Consider the following 21,584-nt stretch of genomic DNA (forward strand, 5'->3'; position numbering starts at 1 on the left):
CACAAAGGTACAGCCCTCATGAATGGGATTAGTATCCTTATAAAAGAGACTCCAGAGAACTCCCTAGACTCCCTTCCATCACATGAGGACAGAGAAAGAAGATAGAAAGAAAGAAGATAGCATCTATGAACCATGAGAGGGGTTCTCACCAGACTCCAAATCTGTTAGTGCTTTTATCTGGGACTTCTCAGTGTCTAGAACTGTGAGAAATAAACTTCTGCTGTTTCACTGAGTTTATGATATTTTGTTATAGCAGACAAAATGGACTAAGACAAAAATATATTTTAAAAAACCACTGTTCACACTTGATGTGATAAAATATATTACAAATATTTAAATATATAAAACTAATTGATAAGTGAAAGGTATATTTTGGGATGTCTGAGTGGCTCAGTCAGTTGAGCATCTGCTTTCAGCTCAGGTCATGATCCCAGCGTCCTGGGATCCAGCCCCTTGCTGGCTCCCTGGTCAGTGGAGAGTTTGCTTGTCTCTCTACCTCTGCCCCTCTGTCTCTCCCCCTGCTCATGCTCTCTCTTTCATTCTCTTGCTTGTTCTCTCTTAAATAAATAAATAAATAATCTTTTAGTAAAAAAGATCCAGCAATTCCATTTCTGGGAATATATCTAAAGGAAACAAAAACACTAACTTGAAAAAAGCATCTGCATCTTCATGTTTATTGCAGTATTGTTTACAATAGCCAAGACATGGAAACAACCTAAGTATCTAATGATGGGTAAATGGGTACAGAAATTGTGGTATATATATATATATATATATATATATATTATTCACCCTTTAAAAATAATGAGGAAATTCTACCATTTACAGTAATGTGGATGAACCCTGAAGGTATTCTATATTAAGTGAAATAAGTCAGATAGAGAAAGACAAATAGTGTATGATACCATTTACAGGTGGAATTAAAAAAAAAAAACTCTCATAAAAAAGAGATCAGATTTGTGGTTACCAGGAGGTAGGGGGAAGGGCAGTTGAAATTCAAGAAAGGAGGTCAAAAGTGCAAACTTCCAATGGCAAGATAAATAAGTATTAGGGATCAGTGTGCAACACGATAACTATAGCTATAGGAAATATGTTAAGAAAATAAATTCTAAGAGTTCTTCTCACAAAGATAATTTTTCCTGTTGTTTTCCATTTCTTTTGATTGCATCTATATGAGAAGATGGATATTAGCTGAATCTATTGTGGTAATCATTTCAGAACATACGTATATCAAATTATCATGCTGTATGTCTTAAACCTATACAGTAATATGTCAATTATTTGTCAATATAACTGGAAAAAAAATGTAGTTCAGCCAAAACAAGGGCAACCCCCCAAATTCAATATAAAAATGGGCAAAATACCTACATAAACATTTTTTCCAAAGACAGACAAACATTAATCATCAAGAATATGCAAATCAAAACCAAAGTGGAATTATGACCTCACTCCTGTTAGGATGGCTACTATCAAAATGACAAAAGAGGACAAGTGTTAGCAAGAGTGTAGAGAAAAGGGAACCCCTGTATAATAATTGTACAAGGAAATATAAATTGGCACAGCTTCTATGGAAAACAGTATGGAGGTTCCTCAAAAAATTAAAAATACAACTACCATATGATCTAGCAACTCTACTCTACTCCTTCATATATATCCAAAGGAAATTAAATCACTATCTTAAAGAGATATCTTCACTCTGTGTTCACTGCAACATTATTTATAACAGCCAAGGCATGAAGTAATCTAAGTGTTTTTCTATGGATGAATGAATAAAGAAAATGTGAGATATAGATATAGAATGGAATATTATTCAGCCATAAGAAAGAAGGAACTCCTGTCACTTACAACAATATGGATAGAATTGTGGTCATTAAGCTAGCAAAATAGGTCCAAGAAAGACAGATCATGTACTGTTTCATTTATATGTGGAATCTAAAAGAGCTGAACTCATAGAAACTGTGATATGGTGGTTGCCAAGGGTTGGGGGAAACAGAGAGATGTTGGTCAAAAGGTACAAACTTCTAGTTATAAAATAAATATTTTCTGGGAATCTAATTTACAGTACGGTGACTATAGTTAACAATACCATATTGTATACTTGCATGTTGCTAAGAATAGATCTTATATATATTCTCACCGCCCCCTCCCCGCCCGCCCCACATACACACACAAACAAGCAATTAATTGAAGTGGAAAAAAAAAATTGAAGTGGCAAATATGTCAACTAGCCTTACTGTAGTAATCATTTCACAATATATCAAACTGTGTACCTTCAAGTTACACAGTGTAAGATATCAATTATTATTTCAGTAAAGTTAAGAAACAAAATTGGAAGGCTGGAGGATCTGTGTGGATGGTAACAGCATTATCATTAAAAAGAAAAATCAAAGCCTAGTAATTTTGAAGTGAACTTAAAAAGATAAAATTATAATGGGGTTCTAACATTTATTACCAAAAATTCCATACTAGCTATTGATACAACCCTTCAGCCAGGAAATGCTTGGGGAAATAAATTTATCTGTTGTCCTATTTTTTTCTAATGTGTCACTTCCCCAATTTTGATGCATCCAATTAAGTTTCTTATCAAGTGGTCATACTCTTGTATGAAGACTGTCCTTGCAAATGCAGAAAATGCTTAGTCTCTAGGGTTGGAATTGATTCAAGTACCGATTTTAAGAACTGTTTTCATCAAGTTCATTTCTTAGCTCTAGTTATTTCTGTTCCTATTTGTTATGCACAGATCTTTGCAAATTCTCGAACTCCAGGAGGTAGAACTCTCCTCCAGTTCTGCTAGCTACAGCTGCTCGTAAATACCACGGAACGTATGAATTTAAATGCCTGCTGTTGTAGGAGGGCTTATATAAGATTTCCTGGCTCTTGATAGAAAGAGAACAGTCTTCCAATTTGAGAAGGAGAGAATTATTCTCCTTCTCTCCACTTCATATAGTCACAATTTACTTAACAAGTCATTTGTGCTATAATCTTTCATGTATTTGGGGTTGTGAGAGTTATCATTTTATTTTCTCCGAATTTTTAGTTTAAAATATTTGAAGCATATTTGCTGCCTATTACCCTAACATCAACTTCTAAAGATTCTGGAATATCTAAAGATTATAAGCATTTTCAAATAAGAAAATTACTCTCCTAGAAGTTTTCTAAAATAAATAAATCACAAAGAAACACAAAAGGTGCATAGAATATATTCAATAGCTCACATAGTTTGTTGTCTATTTTGTCTTATCTCCACTTCAGGTTTACAAGGCCTGATTTATTATTTTCCTAATGATTGCTATTTATTCTCCAACCATTACTTCAGTATAAACAGATACATGGAGAAAGTTCACTCATTAGAAAATAAATAAAACTGCTAGTAGTTGTTAATGTACTATATGAGGTCTGGATACAGTCATAATCTTTGAGAAACAGTTTGTGGAGGGGAAGACAGATTTACACTAATGAATTTTATGTTACAACATGATATAATGTCATAGAAATACATTCCATTAGCCACAGATCCCAGATGAGGAAATGCCTAACTGCTAAGCAAGTATGGAGAACGCAAAATGTGTTTTTGGTATTATAGTACCTATGAATTGAACTCTGCTATTGACATACATAATTCTCCATTTCCATAAAAAAAACAACACATGCAATATTGTAAGTCTAGTGATACTGTCTCAGTGAGTGTATAAAACTAGAAAATCTCAAGCTGAGAAAAAGTTCCTAAACTATTTGCCCTGAAGCTATATTATGTAGAGAAGTGCTCTCATCAAATCCCAGGAGAGAAGCATCACTCTAATCTCCCAAACATTCCCAAACTAAAAGGGATTACCTAAATTTTAGTCCCCGACATCTACTGCAATGGCTTTGGTTGCTTTTTCATTTGCATTTTCAATCAAGTTGTGAATATTAGGATGCACAGAGAAGCTAATGTAGTTAATGTAGAAGATCTGACTGTGATGCTTTGGAAGGCCTGCTTATGAGATCGGTACTTAGCTGGCAGCTGCTAACTTGAGTTTTAGGAGGGTCCCAACATTAGTGGAGAAGAGTGTCTTGTTGTGCCTAAAGTCCTTAAACAAACAATATGATTTATGTTGAAGATCTGCTTTCGTTCTGAGAGTCTGGAATTTGAGAATTTGTCAGATAGGCAGTGGCTATGTGAGCAGCCCCCACTAAAAGCTCTAGGTACTGAGTCTCTAATAAACCTTACACCTGTGTGCTCACAACACATTACTGGGGTGATTAAGTGTGTTCTGTGGACTCCACTGGGAGCTTCTCCACTGGGAGAAGTTTGCTCCTATTTCATCGAGACTTTACCTTATGAGGCTTTCCCTTTGCTGATTGTGCTAGGTACTCTTCCATTTTAATGCATCAGCAGTGACTATGACTATATACCTCCTAGTAAATCATCAAACCTGAGGATGACCTTCGGGACTCTCAACAAATAAAGTATATATTAAATTGGAAGAGTTATATCTTGATAATCTTTCTGAATTTTTGCCAATGCAAACTCATAATACAGAAAAATCTGTGTACAGAAGAGAGAAGGAAAACCTCCTGCCCAAACATAAAGAACTTAACTATTAGGGTGCCCTGGATGGCTCAGTCTGTTGGACATCTGCCTTTGTCTCAGCTTATTATCCCCAAGGTGCTGGGATTGAGCCATGCATCGGGTTCCCTGCTCAATGGGCAGCCTGCTTCTCCCTCTCCCACCGCTTCTGCTTTCTCTCTTGTACACTCGCTCACTCAGTTTCTCACAAACAAATAAATAAAATCTTTATTTAAAAAAAGCATTTAAACTACCAGTTTTCCAAGAGTAGTGATTTTCTTAGCAAAGTCAAATATTTATATATTAATTCCATACATAAATTGTACATAAATTGTATATGTACATAATAATATCTGTGTGTGTGCCACCTTTGAGCTATTAACTCTAAGACAAAGTACTGCCTAAATTCTAAGACAAAATTCTGCCTAAATTATAGTCAATAGAGTGTAAACTCTTTGAGCCCAGGGTTTATCACCTCTTAGAGTCCCAGCACTACCATTAACCTACTAAGTGAACTGGGACAAGTTCCTTAATTACCTTGAGCAAAGTCACTCATTTTACCTTTTCCAGCTGAAGCTTAAAATGTTGGAATAAGTAATTTCTAGAATGTCTTTCCTTCCTGAGTTCTAGTCATTATGTGAATAAAGTGTGTCCTTGACGCTCACTTTGCTGTCTCTCTAAGACTAAGGATGATTTGACTGACCCAGCTGGTGTATGCATGATCCTGTACTCTCTCAAAGAGCCATGTGTGTCCTACCAAGCTGTCCAATTTTTCATACATGGAAAATACCCTAGTTACATAAAGGGTAAGTCTTCTTTTGATGATGTATCAGTCTGGGTTCAGCCAGGGAAAGAGAGAACTAGGGATATTAGAGAAACAAAGCAATTTGATAAAAGAATCAGAACTTCTACATATGTAAGAAGAGCAGAGATTAACACTGTGGGAGTGATGGTCTGGAAAGAAGGAACGATAAGATGATATAAAAAATCATGAGAGACATCTGCCTGAACTATAGGAGAGGGCGAAACAGGTGCCACCACTGAGAGGTGGAGGCTTGCCAAGCGGCTCCTGCCTCACTTCCTCCTATTGACAAACTGATGATGATTCACATAAGGAAGAGAATTACAGGATATTAGTTCCCAGCATTTGAAGGAATGTTGGGTGTGCCTCACTGACACAAGACAACCTAGCACAGATGGAATTCTGATTGATGAGAACCCCTACAAGATTCTCCACACATAAATGGCTAAAAAACACGTGAATCTGTAGTTTTTAAATAAAATTTTGAATGCTTTATAGGATATTAATAGGCCAGTGGTACTTGTGGTATCTTCTATTTTAAGAAAAAAAGGGAGGGAAATAATTGATTTTCTAAGGTTTATTCAAAAGTTTTTTACAAACACAGGATTTATATTTTATTTGATCTACATAAATACTTTACAAAGTGTCAACCTATTTTCTATCGTATGAGACAAAGGTAGTGACACATTTAGCTATCTTGCAAGTGAATTGGAAATCTGTAAAATTATTGCCATAGCTCAAATCGAACTGTTACTTATTCATGATGAGTAGAGCAGATAATTAACTGACATTATGATATGATGCCTCTATTATAGCGATCTTGGCATTTAGATATTTTTGCCCACTGAACAGCTTATTTGGAACACAGATTCTTCTTGAGCCCTTCTCATATTTTCCAGCTATAAGCTACTAGATGAATCTTCTGTGTCTTATAAAACTGTGGTGCCAAATTTAGGGAAATCATATTTACAAATTCTAATTGAAAAGTTAGTTTTCTGTGTATAATTTGTATAGGTGGGGGAGCTGCAAGCCTCAATGTATACTTTATTTTACTTACCAGTAGATATTTGGAAGGAAATATTATCAGAACATATGTTTATGTTCTGAACAGTCTTCCAAATTTTTCTAGATGTATTAGATTTTCTACAGCACAATGGTGTTATGGACCAAACAAAATCAGTATGCCAATCGAAACTGTTAAATAAATGAACAACTGATAATCTTGGGCAAGTAACCGACCTAGGGGAAGAAGTATAAAGGTCTAGGTTTGCCATAAATGGGTCCAGCAAATATACGAATGCTTTAAATCGTGATGGATGTGCCTAGTCATGATCAGAACACAGGAAATAGGAGTCAACAGCCATATCGTAGCAATCATTCATTGTTCTGCCACACAGTCTGAGTGAAGGTAGTAAAAAGAACAGTCCAAACAGGTGAGTATCTGTAAACTTTAAATACATTTTGAAACCAAGTCATCCTCTTTGTTTGACCTTAGTTTTCTTGTTAAATACTTCAGAGCATACTTTTCTTCTTGTCTTTAAAGTTTTGACTCTTCTTGATGCACTTCTTGGATCCAAACTACCTTTTTCTTCAAGGACTCATTTATCAAAGAAAGTTAGTAATTCCTTGTGTTGAATATAGTACACGTAGATGTTGCCAATGTTTAGTCAATACCATTATGTTTCAATGACCTTAAATATTAGAGATCCCCAATAAGATTCCTATTTGCTATTCATTAAAAAAATTTTAATTAGTTAATTTATTTGTTGTGGGGAGCAGAGGGAAAGGGACAAACAGACTCTACACTGAGCATGGAGCTCCACCGGGAGCTCAATCTCAACACCCTGAGATCTTGACCTGAGGTGAAGTCAAGAGCACGACACTTAACTGAGCCACCCAGGTGCCCCTCGCTATTCATTTTTGGCAGAGTTGTCTAGTTAATTTGAAACTTAATCATGCTAAATCACAATAGTTTCACTAAATATATACAAAGGAGAATAAGTGAGCATTGCAAAGGGAGATCTAACAGACAAGTTAGAAAAGAACATATCAGGTCATATTTCCTAAAAGAGGGGATCTTTACTCTGAATCTTGAAAGATTCACAAAGTGATAATCACTTGCCAAACAGAGAAAAAGACAATGCAAAGGATAGAGCTATCAGAGTGTGGGGTGTCCATTCATTTACAAGTTAATGGGACTTGGAACAAAGGCAGGGTAGCAGCTGGAAATGAGCCTGAATACTGAAGAAAAGACAAATAACAAAAGATCTTGACTTTTATTTCAGGATTAGATTTCTCTTAAAAAGTTATGGAAAGCCACTTGAGGTTCTTATGTAAAATATAATTATTTAGGAATTTAATTTTAAAAATGATTAATCAAATCCTTGTACTAAGAATACATTTAAAATTAGAAAAAATGTTAAGAGACCAATCTAAGTGGAAAATTTTGTATGAATATAAACTAAAGCAAGAAGAGGAGATATAAAATTTTAAGTAATAAAATACTAAATTATATTTACATAAATAATAAAAATAAACTAATAAACTTTAGTAAGACCATAAAATACACAAGTTTGATTCACTTGAAATGGAGGAAAAATGAAAGATAAATTTTGAGTTGATGTTGAATTTCTTATTTGTTTGACTGGATATATCATGGTATTACCATAAAGATCCAGGTTAGGAATAAATATAAAGAGAGAGAGAATATATTTAAAGATGAGGATGTTTTAGTGTAATAAATTTGAGATGTCTAAGTGGAAATAAACCATTGTATAAATAGGCCTAGAACTCAGGAAATTTTTTTCTAGAAAACATTGATTTGAGAATCAGCATATTGGTGAAATAGTGGTTTTACACAGTAAGGTTTCAATAATATATTTCATTACTCCCTGATAGCCAAAAAACAATCTATGCCTATTCACAACCCAGTATAAATTATAGTCCTCCTCCCACATCAACTCATGTCCAAGAGTATGTCCCATATCTACGTATAGAGCCTTACATCTCACCCATGCATCAAAATTCACATCACACAGCATGATCTATATGACTTTCAAGAGTTATGTAAAACTCATTTGCCAATAACATATTTTGCTCTTCAAAATTCCCTTCCTAGGCAAAATGGGACCATGTGGTTAAGATCTCAAATTTACAAAATAATAAAATGTCCAGAGGCAAAGAAGTAGGAGAATTTAATGATAGCTCTGAGTTCCACAAAAACCAAGTCATTTAACAGACTGCTTAGAAATTTTAAATTTCTGTATATTAAGTGAGGTGAATGGATTAGTTCAACTCTAAAATTCCTCTTACCGCTAAATTTCAAGTGGTAAGAAATTAATCTTCAAATTAGAAAATTATTTAATTGATATATTTTTACAGTAAAAATAATACTATTGCTGCTAATTTTGAATAATATATGTGCATATGTGCATTTTTGGTATATCACACCTAACCATCATTCTGCACACAGCCACATGCAGAGATTGACTTACTAAAATAATGGAAAAAACCATTTCCAACTATTAGCAAACCAATCCAGGTTTTATGGCAGCACATTATGGATATGGATAGCTCATATTATCAATTATACTCTCAATAATACCTGAGCAAGCAGTTTCATTTTAATACCATAGACAATGTATACATGCATCATAAACTGATAGAAATGCTTTACAAATGGAATAAGAGTACTTTCACAAGTTCAATTATCAATTCTCTGCACTTTGAATTCATGCACTATTTATTTCTTAAGAGGTATATAAATTCAAATTTTATTTAGCCTTAAAACTAAAGCTCAAGTTTACTAACCAGCAGTCATAATATATTTCAATTCAAAATAACATCTATTCATTAAACTAACATTTGGTTTCATTCAACATTATCATAGTTGCTTGAATTTCATTTTACTTAAATTGTTCATTGATATCACTCATATATTCACATATATTTACAACACACATATGTACAATTCATATATATGCATACCTACATTTGCATTTATACACACTTTCTCTTACACAAACACTTGCACACACGAACACACGCATTTGGGTTTTTCTTCCTCCTGCTGCCTCACTCAACTTTTTATATTCAAGACTTATGGAAGAGAGGGTAGTCCAGCTCTGGTAATGAACAATTATTGAACAGAAACAGTTTTTGTCTTTTATCGTTGAATCTTTCCATACGCTGTAAAAACTTCAAAAAAATTAATAACCCCTTTAGCACTCTATAAATTTTGACCAGGATAAAATGGTTTAACAAATACTTCTTGCTTCAATTTCAGGGTCTAGTTTAACCCTTCTTAGCACTACACAAAGCAACTACAAAGTAAAAGATACTTTAAACCCAAAATATATGTCCCTAAAACATTTTCTTGCCAATCTGCCAAAACCCTCCCTCATCAAATAGCTGCAGTTTAGAGGGGAATGCCAAGAAGCCACAAATCTTCATAACATTTCTTCCTAGGGTAGTTTTTCTTTTCTTCTTCCTATTACAATTCATTCTCTTTGTCAAAGTAAGTATAGAAAGGGAAACATATTCTAAAATAATAAACCCGACTGTATAACAAACAGCTAGCTATTTTTCAATAATTTAATCTACAGAATAGTTCTGTAGTATAGATTTTATTATTATCCAACAAAGAAAACTGAAGCACCGAGTTTTTTCCCTTCTACATCACACAGTTGATAAGTGACACTCTAAGTATACAAAACCAACTTCTTATTTCTAAATTTAGAGTTCTTTCTACCTCACAAAGAGATAGGAGAATATGCATCAAGCAGATTTTTCAGTTTAATGAAAAAATTCATACAATCCACATAGTTTCACAGCTGTTTAAATGTAGAAACCTCAAACCATTTCTTGGTGAATTCAGTATATTCTTTCCTAGCTGGCTTCCCTCATTCAGAATTATTAGTCAATCATTAACCTTGGGAAGACAATACAGAATTAGTTTTAGCATGAGTAGTAGTTCAAATTCAATTTAATAAAAGAATTTTGGACAATGAACTCTTTTGACTATTGATTTCAGGCTTGTTTAGGAAACAGATGTGCCTCCCTCACTCCTGGAATTTTCACAGATGCATTAACTATATACCTGTTAGCCAACAAACAGCCATGGCCTCTCATTGCACCTACTTTAATTACTCAAAATGATTACTGACTTTTAATTTTTCGTGTCTCTAGGTCTCTCAAAGTAAATAGTACCATATAACTTAACCTATATTTCCAATTAGAATATCTCATTCTCAATTCACTAATAATTTATCTTTTAATGTTAAACACAAAGACAGAAATTTTATAGAAATATATTGAAAAAACTTCATGATTATTAAAATGTATGTTTACTTGTAATAAAATCAGTCTAACTTTAGGTCTGCCCTACATCAGTGGGAAGATTTCTATTGGTGCCTCAATTGGCCCATTATCACTAGAGTCCTAAGAGTAGTCATCCATGATAATATAAAGCCATTTATAATACTGTTTCAGAGAATTGCTTCAAGTCCTTCCCTGAATCTACTTGTACCATCATTCTTCATACTTTCTTTCAGAAACAATTCCTGTTTTCTGGCTGTTCTTGTAGATTAATGGATTCAGACTAATCCTTGCTTCCTAGTTGTACTTTAACTCAGAACACAAAACTCAGGTTCCCTTTGCCTCAGGACTACCATTGTGTGTCAGTGCTAACATATTTCTTCTCTAGACCCAATTCCCTGTCCACGTTACAGTCCCATACCTCACATACCAAACATCAGTGGGAAATTATCTACCAACTGCCCCTAATTTTAGTATTTCCCTATTCCTGAGGCTTGTTTTCAGAATAACTTTAGACTCAACCTCTGTAGTTGACCAAACCATCCTCATCTTTAGTTAATTTTCAACAGTAAAAACTACAAATAGAAGAGCTGCCTGGATTTTTCAGCCATGAGTTTCATGGCCTCAGAATCTGGCAGTCAGTTTCCTCTGAAGTGTCTCTGATAGACCCAGCAGTAATCAAAGCAAACAGAAGAAAAATGACATTCTACTACACCAACAGTGTCCTCAACTCTTCTACAGGAAAATTAATCTATTGGCTTTTTAAATGCAGATGGGTTCTTCCTTATGTGTATACTCAGGAAACAGTAAAATCTAGATTTATGAGTATCGGACATGAAGGAGTTGAAGTGTAAGTTTTTCTCATTTTGGAGATTGAAGGAGAACAAGAAAAACAAAGAAGGATACTCCAAAAAGAAGAAAAGACAATTTTAGCTCTTTGTCCAAGATTATAGGAGAAATATAAGAAACTATTATTTCAATTCTTAGGAGTCCATCAACTGTTGCATACTCTAATCTCTGTTAGCTGAATATGGTTGGCAATATGATCATACTTTCTTAAACCCATTAGGTAATTTTGCCTGTTCTTTCAATATTGAGAGGCTGAGAAGTAGGGAAATTCATTGAAATTTCTGAAAAATTTCCATGGTAAACTGTCTTTTATGAAATTACTTTCAAGGAGGTAGGATTATATAGTGATTTAATGCAATTCTCAATGAAACAAATTTGAATTAAAATATTGGATTCATCCAAGAGACAAGCTAATGTTGCTTAACTCTCCTAAAATTAGCTTCCTAATTTGTAAAATGGAATAATGATTCTTAACTCATAACTGTGTTGTGAGAACTAAGTCGGATAACATAAAGGACTTAGTACTAGGCCTGGAATAGAACATAATGAACACGAGTGATGAACATTTAAATTTTTTATTGTTATAAAAATTATTGGGGAAGGTAATTTGCACAAGGTTGTTTCTAGGTAATCCTTGGCCAGTTTGAATATATAGAAATGATCTACTCAACACCATGACCAAAGCTTGGTAAATTTTACAAAACTTAGTAAATAAAATCTCATAATCTTCTTACTGGGATGAATTATGGTATCACTGAGAACAAAAACATGAAGATAACTCCCTTGACATTGTATCTCATGAGTCTTCAGTCCTATCTGTCCAAAATTACTATTAGCAACGTTGCTTTCATGCCAATCCCACAAGTCATAATTCTGAGAGTTGAGATAATTCATTCCAGTCGACAAGTATCTGGTATCACCAGATTTGAAATGCTAGTTCTAATTAAGCAAAAATAAGAAATTCTGGGATTATAATAGTAGTTTATTCCCTACTTTCCTGGTCCGCAGTACTTGTACTACTTCAGCAAGAGGAATAGAGTTTGATGCACTATTTAAGCAGCAGAAGATATAATTTATAAATTAGAGAGGGTTAATATATAAATTTTGAAGAACTTTATCACAGAGGATCACTTCTTTTGGCTACCTAATGTCTAATTCTGAAAATGTGCTTCTACTGTTTCATTTAGTTTACTGTTTCTGGGAGTAATTTAACAAAAACAAAAAAATTCAAGACTTGTGTGCCAACCCTGTAGTATCTAATACACTTAAAAATATATCATATTAATTGATTGAAAGAATCAGCATTGCTAAGATGATTATCTTCCACATGTTGATCTATAGATCAAAGCAATCCTGGTGAAAAAAAGTTGCAAGGCTTTTTTGAAGAAACCGACAAGCTTAAGCTAAAGTTAATATAGAAATTCAAAAGACCTAGAATAGGGAAATCAACCTTAAATACAAAACAAGTACATAATTTCAAGGCTTAGTATAAAGCTGTAGAAATCAACTATATGGTATAGTGTGAGGATAAACAAAAACATTAGTAGAAGAGTATAAAGGGTGTGACAGTTAAATATATACATAGTCAAATGATTTTCGACGGAAGAGCCTAGGTAATTAATAGGGAAAAGACAGCCTTTTCAACAATTGGTGTTGCAACCACTTGATATTCCCATAGTTGAGAGTAACCTCGGTTTCTAACCTCATAAAACATATAGAAACAAATATAGGAGAATATTTTCATTATTGTGTTTTAGACAATGTTTTTCTAAGTAGTACAAAATAGTACTACAAAATGAAAATAAACTTCATTGTATTTATAAAAATTAATTCTGCTCTTTTAAAGCTGGAGATGGTGGACATTTTCTGTAGTGTCAAAGAGAAAGTATTACAAGCTTTGTGGGATACATGGTCTTTGTCACAAGTACTCAATTCTGCTTTTGTAGTGGGAAAGTAACCACAGGCAATATATGAATGAATAGATAAAATTGTGTTCCAATAAAAGGTTATTCATAAAAACAGGCAGCATGCTGAATTTTGCCTATAGGCTATAGTTTGTGAGCCTAGTTCTAAACACACCTTTACAAAAATGAGAAGACAACTGTCTCACTTCCTATATATGTTGGACAAAAGGTTGATATACAGAACATATAATGCTCTCTTACAACCTAACTATAATAATAATGATAATAATAGCAAAATGCCAAATAAAAGTGGGGGAAAGACTTGGACACTCTAGAAAGAAAATATAGAAATTTCCAATAAGCCTGTGAAAAGAGGAACAACTTCATAATCATCAGGAAAAAAACAATATTAAAGTATCTAGAATTTTTAAATATCATACCAATCAGAATGGAGGGAGACTGATACTAAATGTGAGTGAGGTTGTGGACTGTGGAGCAACTGGAACTCTCATTCTTGAGAACAGAAAATGATGTCATTTGGAGAACAATTTAGGACTGGGGTACCTACAATTCCCTTTCTAGGTATTTTCCAAAATAATGAAAACATATGACCACAACATATACAAAATGTTCATAATAGCTCCAAGATGCAAGTATCTCAAATATTCCCTACCAAGCACATACATGAACAAATTGTGGTACATTGTTATAATGGTAAAATATTCAGCAATATAAAAAATGAATGATAAACATTCTTGATAACAGGGATGAATCTTAAAACAGTAGACTGAATTAGTTACAGAGGCAAATTTATAGAGATGTGAAAATATATTATTTGGAGTGGTGGCTTCATAAGTGTTAATTTGTTGAAATATATAACTGTACATATAAAATCTGTGCATTTATTAGAAAATTATGTCTTCAGTTTTTAAAAATTGTTCTTGTTATACCTAAAATACCATATAATGTTTTTGTTTTTTGATAAGTTGAATGCCACAGCTATGAAGGAAGCAGGGAACATTCTGAAATTCTCTGAACCAAAGAATATTTTCAAAATGTGAGAAATTATATTAAGGAAATGCAGGACTGGCATTTGTCAAAACTCTAAAGTAATTAACATTTGTCTTCTATTACTCTATCTTCCTCTTATTTAGGCCCTATCACATATTTTTTCTTTCTGTAATCAAATCTTGTGTCTTTTATATTCCTTTAATCATATCAAAATCTACTCAAAAGGAAGTTCAATCATTTTACCTTACTGTCAGATTAATCTATGTACTCTCTCAGAAACATATAGCCTCAACCATCCCTCATTTTGCAGTGAAAATAAACTCATGCTAAAGTGTATTTGTAGGCATTTAAAAACCTACTGGACTGGGATATACTTTGACAAAGATGATTATGTCTTCCCAGGTAGTTGATTATGAGTAAGAGAATACTAGGGCTTCTTTAATTTTTAGGAAAATGTCACAAAAATTCCCAGGATCTTAGAGATCTTCTACTGGTAAGGCTAATAAGTATGAGTTGTCAAAAGAAGTTTCACAGCCCTTGAAGACAATCAGGATTTGTCCTTGTCATCAATGAATTTCAGTTTAACTGCATAACACAATCTCATAGACAAGTTTACATATTCTGGGAAAAAAAAAAGATAAATTCTGGTTTCCATATTATCTTTCTACCAACACCTTCATTGTTAGTAGAATGAAAATAGATTATATTGACCATTGAGCAATATAGGTTTAAACTCTGTAGGTTCACTTATACGTGGATTTTTCCAGAGATTTGCAAAAATTTAAAAAAAAACAGATAAATGATGTGACCTAGAAATACTTAAAAAAATTAGGAAAAGGGTATATCATGAATGCATAAAATATAGGTAGCTATGAGTCTATTTAATCATTTACTACCATAGTATATACAAAAATCTATTATTAAAATTTTAAATTCATCAAAAACTAGTGAAAATAGGAGAAAGAGAAAAAGGAGAAGGAGGCAAACCATTAAAGAGACTGTTAACTGTAGAGAACACACTGAGGGTTGCTGAAGGGGAGGTGCGTAGGGGAGGTGAGTAGGGCTAAGTGGGTGACAGGAATTAATGAGGGCACTTATGATGAGCACGAGGTGTTCTAAATTCTACCCCTGAAACTAATATTATGCTATATGTTAAATTACTAGAATTTAGAGAAAAACTTGAAACATGAAAAAAATAATAAATAAGACCTATCAAAACTTAGGCAGGCACACAGACTCTACATGGTGCCATTCTCAGTTGAGGAAATTATAAACAAATATAAACATGCAGTATTTAATCCTAACGGCATAAAATTAACTGTAATTAATTTACATTACATACATTACATACATTACATATTGTCATAATGGCATAGCCACTTCCGGTTGCTATTGTGGTGAGCCCAAGTATTCCAAGTATTTTCTTAAAATGCCATGTGATGCTAATCATCTCTACATGAGCAATTCATATCAAAAAAGTCAGACAGAAATGAAGATGTGTTTCTGTAAAGTACATCAAATGTGCTTGCCTTTCTGTTCTCCTCCCACCTCTTCTGTCTCTGCCACCCCTAAGACAGCAAGACTAACCCCTCCTCTTCCTCCTCCTCCTTTGTTTCCTCCAAATGAAGATTATGAGAATGAAGACCTTTATGATTCACTTCCACTTAATGAATAGAAAATAACCATCATACTGTACTGCTAATAAACCTATTTGTTGTTTATGTGTGTAATTTTCTTCACATGAGAAATCTAGTAAGTATAGCAAGAATTGAATGGGACATTTCTGTGTCATTATCATCATCATTGCCTAAATATTCATCACGTAAAGCATCCTGTACAAGACTTGTGTGAAAGTGGATAGCCTATCCTTACATGGGAATAAGGTGGGTGGTATTTATTTATTTCTTTATTTTTATGATTTTATTTTATTTATTCATGAGAGACACAGAGTGAGAGAGAGGCAGAGACATAGACAGAGGGGGAATTAGGCTACACACAGGGAGCCCGATGCAGGACTCAATCCTGGGATCACACTCTGAGCCAAAGGCAGACACTCAACCACTGAGCCACCCAGGTGGCCCGGTGGGTGGTATTTAATAGAACATTAATAATGTGTTAGTTTTCTTACTGTGTTATAACTTTCCTTTCCAAAAATTACATTACCATAAAATATGACTCTTTCATAATTGGAGAAACTGTGTGTCAGCCTAGCATTACAGGTAAGTAGTTTTAAAAAATGTAACTATGTTTCTAATATTGTGTTATGAATTTAACTATTGATGTGGAAAATAAAGACGAAAAGTTATTAAATTTCCTTACTACTAGCAGCCCATTGACAAGTCCTTGAAACAGGCAGAGTGGGCAACCCAGGTGGCTCAGCGGTTTAGTGCTGCCTTCAGCCCAGGGTGTGATCCTGGAGACCCAGAATCGAGTCCCACATCAGGCTCCCTGCATGGAGCCTGCTTCTCCCTCTGCCTGTGCCTCTGTCTCTGTCTCTCTCTCTCTCATGAATACATAAATAAAATCTTTAATAAAGAGAGAGAGAGAAACAGGCAGAGTGATATTCCTCTAGGAACTCAGCTGCCTCGATGTTAATACTCTGCTCTTTTGCCCTTCTAGTAGCTTGGTAATATTAAGCTCTTCACACACAAAGCCTTTGTGCATCCTATTTATGGTAGAGATTGTTCAGTTTAAGACTTAGCTTGGGTATTTTTGGTAATTTGTCAATTCTGCTTACCCTGTGAATTTGTTTCCTCTGTGAAAAGAAGAGGTGTATCTGTATTGGCTTTGTTTCTAACTAAAATTTAGGTTCATGAGAACAATACTTTAGGTAATGCACTCAGGATTTAGCACATTTCCACTGAGAATTGTATCTTCTAATTCTAGAAAAAGCATATTAACCAGGCCAAGTAGAACTAATCCTTTACTTTGGTTCAAGAATGAAGATAATGTGCCTTTGTCAAGTATTCTTTATTATGGTAACTATTAATAGGCAGGTGAAAATAGCTTTATTTTTCTAAGTAGACAGGAAAACTATTCTTACTGAGAATGCTATTTGATGTGGAAATGTTGGGGTTTGGAGCAAATGATCAAGAAGGAATTCTTAAGATGTTTTCACTGCAAAAAAATGTGGTTTTATTAAAGTATAGGGACAGGACCTATAGGCAGAAACAGCTGCACCGGGATTGTGATGGGTCACTGATTATATGCTTTCAACTTGGGAGGGGATTAGGGATAGCACAAGTCTCTAAGGATTTTTGAAAGAAAGGCTTCCAGGACCTGGAGGGGTCTAGGTGTTATTAGGAAAAGGTCATCTATTACTGTCCAATAAAACCTTAGTCATGAGATCCTTTAGATGTTTAGATGCATAATGGTAGGTCATATGCTTAGAGGCAGATTGTCTACATATATTTTGGGGTGGAAGAGTAGAGATAAAAGAAGTTTCCAAAGGAGTTTCTATATGTTTAAAGTAGATTCACAGGATCCTGAGGAGTTGGGTAATGAATGTTAAGCTAAAATTGCCTTTTGCCCTTAGCAAAGTGTCAACATCGAAGACTTGTCATGGGCAGTAAGCAGCTAGGAAATTTAATTTTTTCTTTTTCCTTTGTTTCCCACATCACTATCTACTGTGTATTTATGAAATATAATTTTGATGATTATAAAATGTCAGAGTGTATTCTTAAATATACTATGCTAATGGTGGTTATTTACATTGATTGACAGAACTCATAACTGAAAGTCCTAGCCCTTCCTGAGTTAGTCTTAGGAATCTAGATGTAAGGAAACTATTTTAAATTATCTCAAAAGAAATTTGTTTTGGGATGCCTGAATGGCTCAGTGGTTAAAGCGTCTGCCATTGGCTCAGGGCATGATCCCGGGATCCTGAGATCGAGTCCCATGTCAGGCTCCCTGCATGGAGCCTGCTTCTCCCTCTGCCTGTGTCTCTGCCTCCCTCTGTGTGTCTCTCATGAATAAATAAATAAAATCTTAAAAAATAATATTGTTTGATTAGCGTGCCTTAAGGTTTTACTGGCTAGACAGCTGAGTAGTGGTAACAATCAACTTGGAGTTAATAACTAGTTCAAATAATCTTTGAAATGACAGACCTGCACAGGTATAGCCAAATTAATGATATTTTGCCAGAAATATGCAAAATTAATGATTTGGAATTGATGAGATCTTAGGTTCTTTGCTTTCCTAGAATCTGAAGATTGATACTTTCAGTTACAAATAATTCTGATCAAATCACTTGCAAATAATTCACATCAAATCCAAAGTGGTTATAAATTATCTTTGCTTATTATTATTACACCAGGGCAGCCCTCAAACAATATTATTGAAAAGAAAAATAGTAAGGTAAATTTGGTGACAGGAATAATTATGTGTCTTAATTAATTATAAATGAAGGGATTTATTTTTATCTTGGAACAATATATTGTAACAATACTCAATATGGAATAACATCCAACATCTGGTTTTCTCATCACCTTTTTTCAGATGCATTAAAACAAAGCAGTTTAGAGCTTTATATTTTGTTATGTTCTTATAAATTCATATATATATTGCAAAATTTTGATTTTATGACATGCCTAGCAATATGGAAAGAAGTTATAGGTAGTGATATGTGTGGATGTGTGTGTGCACATGCATGCATGTAAAGTGATTAGCTAATCAGCAAAGTGGAATTCACATGATTGCTAACATATAAAACTAGTTAGAGAATATTTACTTTGATAGCCTAAAACATTCTTTTGTGTATGTAAGAAAACAAAGAAAAATTGTGAAATAATCCAGTTTTGTCTTCGATGTGAATTGTTTCATTTCACTGATCTTTTGTTTGTAAGTTTGTGTTAGAGCAAGACTTCACTGATGAAGGAAGAAGTATATACTTTACATCTTGACACCGGATCCTTATATTTAGAAGAACTTACTCTTAACTACTATCAGATAGTTAACTACTCTCAGATAATATATGTGGAATTCTTAGCATTAATATTTACATTTTTTAAATCTTAAGAACTCAAATTTCAGGTAGTCTAGTTATTGAATTATTTTATGGCATTATGATAGATGAGGAAAATGCCCAAGGGCAGTTCATGTATAATGTGGCTTGGTGTACAGGTGCAAACAAAAAAAGTATTGCTACTTGATTACTTATGCAATCAGAGGTGTCTCTGAAAGGTAATGCTGATGTCTTAGTATATGTGCTGTCAAAGCGAGCCCTGGAAGGTAATGCTGATATGAAACTCTCCTAAGGTGCTGAGCTTAACTACTGCACATAGTCATTGACTTTTGCTAAATGGAAGTAGCTTATCAGAAGAATGAGCACGGAATAACAGGGAGTGTTAAAATGGCTTGGCTGGATAGGAGACCTGAAGGAGAATGGTAGAATGGTGAAGGATAAGAAGGTATGGAGAAGAGGTTTATGGATGGCCAAATGGATATGGCCATAAAGTTTAATCATCTTTGAGTCACATGCTAACATTCCAAAGAGCATCCAGCATGGAAGAGGCACAAAAGAGCTGTATGGACATACAATAACTCACCCGGTTGATGTCAACCTGACCCTTTGCTACTTTAGCTCTCTGAGAATAATACACTAATAACCATGATCACTGGAATCTATACATGTGATAAGCTGCTTAGTCTTTCATTCTCCAAGGTAGACTTAGCTGATGTTATTGCCTCATGTCAAAATTCTCAGAAACAGAAAACAATGCTGAACCCCTAATCAAACATCATTCTTTGCAGATGCAAAAGCATCTAGTGATTATTGATTACACCATATACTTTACACCCTGGAAATGCAACAATTTTTACTGACTGGAATGAATGTGACACATATCTCAGGAATTAATTAGACTTTTCTACTAGCAGTGACATGAGTAGAACTGCTATCTAAGATTAATAAAACACATTATTCAGGACATCATATGATATAATATCACCTGTGGCCAAAGAAGCTACATTATGGCAAAAGAGAAATGGTGATATTGGTACATGGTCATGGGTATAGTAGTTATATCATATTCCACATCTGCCAGAGGTGCTGGCCTGATGCGCTAATACAGGATTTCTCAACCTGAATATCATTGACATTTGGGCCAGATAATTTTTTGTTCTATGGGGCTCTTATCAAAATTGAAAGATCACTGTACTCTACCCACTAGAGGTCAGTGGTACTTCCAACCAACTGTGAAAACCAAAAATGTTTCCAGACATTGCAAATGTTTCTGGCGGGAGTGGACAAAATCAGCCCTAGTTTAGAATCACTGAGCTAATGAACTAAACTTTTCAAAGGACAGCTATGTTGCCAACTTTGAGATACTAACCCTATGAGAATAGGATGCTATCCTCCAAGATGTTCTGTCTATCATCTATCTCTCTATCCATCTACCTACCTACCTATCTACCTAACTACCCACTCACCTATCCATCCACCCACTCATTCACCCACCCATCCATCCATCCATCCATCCATCCATCCATCCATCCATCCTAAATCAATGAATATTATATGATGTTACATCCTTAGTAGATGAAGATTAGAATATATGGGTCCAGGAACAAAAGGGGCATAAATAGGAGTATCTCTACTTACTGTCAACCCCATTGGCCCACTTGGGTGATTTGCAACTCTAGACTCTAACTCTACTCTGGTTTTGAGAGTAAAAAATACTTCCTTTAGAGGATATAGTAAAAGTTTCATTAGTATTTAAGCTAGAGCCATCCCTGGTTGCACCGGGTTGCTTGTGGCCAAGAGAGGTGCAGAAAAGGAACAAAATCACCATAGTGAAAGGAATAATTAACTCTGATCTTTAGGAAGAGGTAGTACTGCTGCCACAAAACAGGAACAAAGATGAAAGTGTGTTGTACTTATTTATTTGTATATCTCTTGTTAATCTTGATATTCTCAAAATCAAATTTTGATAGTCAAAATATAAAACTAGAAGAACATAATATCCAAGACCTCAGAACTCTCAGGGATGAGGGTTCTAGGTCATTGCATATGGTAAGCCACCTAAAATAGCAGAGATGGTAGAGGTGAGTGAGATGGTACACTACTCAAATTTGCCCTTCAGGATAAAGGTACTCATGCACTGGGTTTTGAGTTGCCAATGGCTCATAGCCTAAACCATTATGAGAAATTGTA

General features: G+C 34.4%; 1 long non-coding RNA gene across 2 annotated transcripts in view; it reads left to right on the plus strand.

Moving 5' to 3' along the window:
• Nucleotides 1-21,584, plus strand: part of LOC144289000 (uncharacterized) — a 231,355-nt gene that overhangs the window by 27,084 nt on the left and 182,687 nt on the right. The gene's annotated exons all lie outside the window — the stretch shown is intronic.

The sequence above is a fragment of the Canis aureus genome, chromosome 18 (assembly GCF_053574225.1).
Source record: "Canis aureus isolate CA01 chromosome 18, VMU_Caureus_v.1.0, whole genome shotgun sequence".
In the NCBI taxonomy this organism is placed as follows: Eukaryota; Metazoa; Chordata; class Mammalia; order Carnivora; family Canidae; genus Canis; species Canis aureus.